The sequence below is a fragment of the Cebus imitator genome, unplaced genomic scaffold (assembly GCF_001604975.1).
Source record: "Cebus imitator isolate Cc_AM_T3 unplaced genomic scaffold, Cebus_imitator-1.0 Scaffold20, whole genome shotgun sequence".
Lineage (NCBI taxonomy): Eukaryota > Metazoa > Chordata > Mammalia > Primates > Cebidae > Cebus > Cebus imitator.
In genome coordinates, this window is record NW_016107335.1 from 1788311 (window position 1) to 1792793 (window position 4483).

Consider the following 4483-nt stretch of genomic DNA (forward strand, 5'->3'; position numbering starts at 1 on the left):
CCAGCAGCTCCAGAGGCAGGGACGGAGAAATCAGGTACCTGAGGTCATCAGCCACTTTGACCATACATACGAAGCAGTGCCTCCTGCAACCTGGGAGCAGAAGTCAGCTGAGGGTCCACGCGGACAGCAGGCACCACTTACCTGCAGGGCTGGATGCTAAGGGTGGGTGGCCTTGGGCAAGAGCTGTGTGCCTGGCAAGGGCAGCCGCTCAGCCTGCCCAAGTCAGGCACCTTGAGGGTAAGTTGCCTGGTACCCAAGCCCCTCCAAGGCCTGCAAGTGACACCCTGGCATTCACTCCTGCTCCCAGAGCCACCAAATGGGGACAGAACAGAAGCACATAGCACACGCCTCTGCAGGAGAGAAAAAAATGGATGTTTGTGGCCAAATATGAGGATGCTGCTCAAAATCGGCTCAGACAGGGCCCCCGGGGAGTCCACGGAGGACAAACAGTGGCAACAGTGCGGTCCCTCCATAAGTTGAAGAAAGAAGAAAGAAACACAAAAAGTGGCTCACCAGTCAAAGACAGGTTTATTCTAGAGAATAAACCTGAGAGGGGCTTCTGGCTGATTTCGGTCAGGAGTGTTTCTTCTTACAGACTAAGGGTATTTAAGGGTTTTAGGGCAGGGGAGCTTATTGCAGGCTGGAATGTTTCTGCGTGAACAAGAGTTTCATTGTGGGTGGTGGGGGGGAGGTTATCTCAAGATTGGCATGTTTCTGGTTGGAGTGGGGATTTAACTTACTTAGGGTTGGAATATTTCTAGTCATGCTGACATTAGCCATTAGGTTGATGTTTTGGGGCTGGATTTTAGGCGATTTTTAATTAAAGGAAACTTCAAATGGTGGTGTTTGTCCAAGATAACAGGGCTCCTGCTCTGTCACCCTCCACCCAGCAGAGCGCAACGCAGCCTTGAAAAGGAAGGGAATCCCAACATGGCCACCACCCAGAGGAGCCTGAAGGATGTCGTGCGGAGTGAAATTGACCACACAGAAAGGAATGGGTCCTGATTCCACTCCCAGGAGGTCCCCGGAGTCTCAAGTTCATACAAACAGGAAGTGGAAGGGGGCCCGGGGGGCTGGGAGGGGTAGCGAGGAGTGGGCGTCGAATCAGGAGGGAGCTTTGGTGTGGGGAGACCAGAGGCCTGGAGGCGGTGGTGATGGGGGCTGCTCCCCAGTGTTCAGTGCCCCCAAACCATGCACTTAGAAATAGGATAATTAAACTTATGTTATGTGTTGTTTACCGGGATTTTGTAAAAAATTTTAAGCAGTCAAGTTTTGGCATAGATGACACAGGGTCACCTCCAAAGCCTCGAGGCCCAGGGCTGCCTGGCCAGAAGCCTCTTCTCCCACACACGGCCATCCCTTCATTTATTCCTCATCACCCCTTCTCCAAAGTCTAAGTCCTTGGCAGCCTCCAGGCAGAGCCCAGGTCTGGATGTGAACGGCTCCATCATGCAGGGTGAGGCCATGCTGGGCACAGCAGTGAGACAAGCCTGCAGCCACTGCAGGTGGAGTCTCTGGCTGCAGGGTGAGGCCCAGGCCCCACTCCATTGCCGCTGACACCCATGGGTGGTTCACACGGGCCCAGACGAAGCACGTTTTCAGCCAGGCTTCAGTGGGGGTGAGGGAGGTGGGGGATGGAGTGATAGGGCCTAGATTCCCAAACACTCCCCTCAGTAAGCCCCAGGGGTGGGAGCTGGGGGTCTCTGAACCTCGGGGGCTGTGGGGAGGCTACACCTTGTGCTGAGACCTCCAACCTCCACCGTCAGTGACCTTGCTTGAATCAGCTCGGACAAGGCACTGGAAGAGAGAGAGAGAAGCGACGGGCTCAGGGCCGCCTTCCCCAGGACAGCAACCACAGGCTGCCCACGGTGCCCACGCGGCGAGGGCCCACCCAGAAGCAGGCTCTGGGGAAAGCAGGCCGAGACCAAAGGGGCTTTGCTGGGGGTGGGCGAGGGCAGACGAGCTGTGCGAGGCTGAGCCATGGACTCCACAGGCCGAGGAGTGGGCCGGCACCCCAGTCGACACCTGCTGAGGCTGGCATCTACCTACAAGACCACTCCCAGAAGGTGCCAGACCCCTGCCAAAGGGCATCTCCTCCCAGCCTCTTCTTCGGTTCATAAAAACTACAAAAACCAGGTTAAAGAAAACACGAAATTCTCTAGAAATCCCAATGCTGTCCCCACTGGCACTAGGCAAGGAGCAGAGATGAGCCAGGATCACCTCCAGCTCCAGCCCCACCCAGATCCCTGCCCACGAGGCACGGCTGCAGCTCGACCTCTCCCCGCCGCTGGGTACGGGATCCTCTAGACCACTGCCCTCCTGACACCCAGGTCCCTGCTGCCCAAGTGCTCAGCCTCACCACATCCTTGGGGCATACCCTTCCCAGCCAATGTCACATCCATGGAGACATGCAGGGGAGCAGAAATGTGCTGGTGTCATTTCCCCATCAGTGGGACTTGGGCAGAAGAGGCTCAGCGCTTCCCAGGTGGGATCCGAACAGGCCCGCCCTGGCCGTCAGCCCTGCTCGCTGCTGGTCTGTCCGTTTGCCGAACGCTGTAGGTCTGGAGGAAAGTGCCATGACAGAGGTGCGGGGACAGGTGGCTGGCAGAGGGGTGGGTGGTCGGCCACTACCCACCCCCCACCTGGAAGAGCTCATGGTGGCCCTGCACAGGCTGCTCCAGCACCACAGCCCCAGGCTGCCACCACAGGCACCAAGGAGCATCAGGCACTGGGCAGAGCGGCTGGTCCCCCTGGGAAGGAGCGGGACCAAGGCATGTGCTCGTGGTGGTACCTTGCAAGCGGTGCCAGGACTAAGGAGGACACATGGGCAGTGCCAGGCATCCCACACAGCGACTTCCAGGGCAGCCGGGACGGGGACAGTGGAAACCACACGTGTGGGGTCCATGTAAATGAACCCCAGGCTTCCTTCCAGGCAGTTCTCAAAACAAAACTTAATTTTGGCAAAGGCAAAACCAGAGATGGGAGCGGTGGCTCACGCCTGCAATCCCAGCACTTTGGAAGGCTAAGGCAGGTGGATCACTTGAGGCCAGGTGTTCGAGGCCAGCCTGGCCAACATGATGAAACTCCGGCTCTACTAAAAATACAAAAACATTAGCCAGGTGTGGTGGCGGACGCCTATAATCCCACCTACTCGGGAGGCTGAGGCGGGAGAATCACTTGAACCTGGGAGGTAGAGGTTACAGTGAGCCGAGATCACACCACTGCACTCCAGCCTGGGTGACAGAGCAAGACTCCATCTCAAAAACACAAACCAAAAAAGAAAGGCAATGTGTTTAACACAGGTGCGGTCACTCACGTCTGGTCCCACTTTTCCAGGGCTCTGAACAAAAGAGCAGAAAGCTCTCCCTGGGGACAGTGCCATGTCCTGGTTCTGATTCTGTCCCCAGCTGTGCAACCCACACAGGGAAAGGCAGATGGGGCCCCCGGTCAGGGTTAGAGTGTGAACCCTTCAGAATGTTTCCATGTATTTTCTTATGGAAAGTGGTTCTGCAGCCCTTCCTGACAAAGGTGAGCAGCATACAGGGTGGCCCCACGGTTGGCGGTGGGGTGGCCGGGAGGCCATTGTGGTCCTGACTCTCCCACCCCAGCCCTGCCGCACCCTCCGCAGCCCGCCTGCCTCCCACCCACCAGCACCTCACTGCCTTCCCCACCCCCCCGCAGGGCCCACCAGCACTCAGAACAGCACAAAAGTGTTGGTGACAGGTGCCACATGCTCCCCTTTACCATCATCTCAGCAGCTGCCAAGCGCACCCAGGGGCTGGGCTCCCCTCCCCCACCCTCCCAGCAAATGCTGGCATAAGCAGCTGTGGGCTCTGTCTGCACAGTGGGACTCTGGAAGGACGCTCTAGGGGTGTGAGGTGCTGGGCACAGGGGTCGGGTAGACCCCAGCACCCCTCCTCACCTGAGAAGCAGATACCTACCTGCTCACCGGGCACCTGCTGGCTCCATGGGCACCAGCTCCCTCCTCCTGGCGTCGGGGTCTCTCCCTCTCATGGGGTAACGCAGTGACAAGAGGACCAGCCTGTAGCACGAGCTGACCCGGCGGCCAGGCTGTGTGAAGAGGGGCTCTGGCCACTTTGCCGAGAGCTTGTCGTGTGCATGTTAGCTTTTTATTTATTGTTTTTTTGGAAGTCTTGCTCTGTCACTCAGGCCGGAGTGCAATGGCCCAATCTCAGTTCACTGCAACCTCTGCCTCCCAGGTTCAGGCAATCTTCCTGCCTCAACCTCCTAAGTAGCCAGGATTATAGGCGCCCATCACCACGCCCGGCTAATTTTTTGTATTTTTAGTAAAGATGGGATTCCGCAACGTTGGCCAGGATAGTCTTGAACTCCTGACCTCAGGTGATCTGCCAACCTTGGCCTCCCAAAGTGCTGGGATTGTCACACCTTCACCTTACAGTGATGCATTTCACAAACAAGACTTTTGCCTGCAAAATGCCACTTTATCCTTCATAATGCTGAT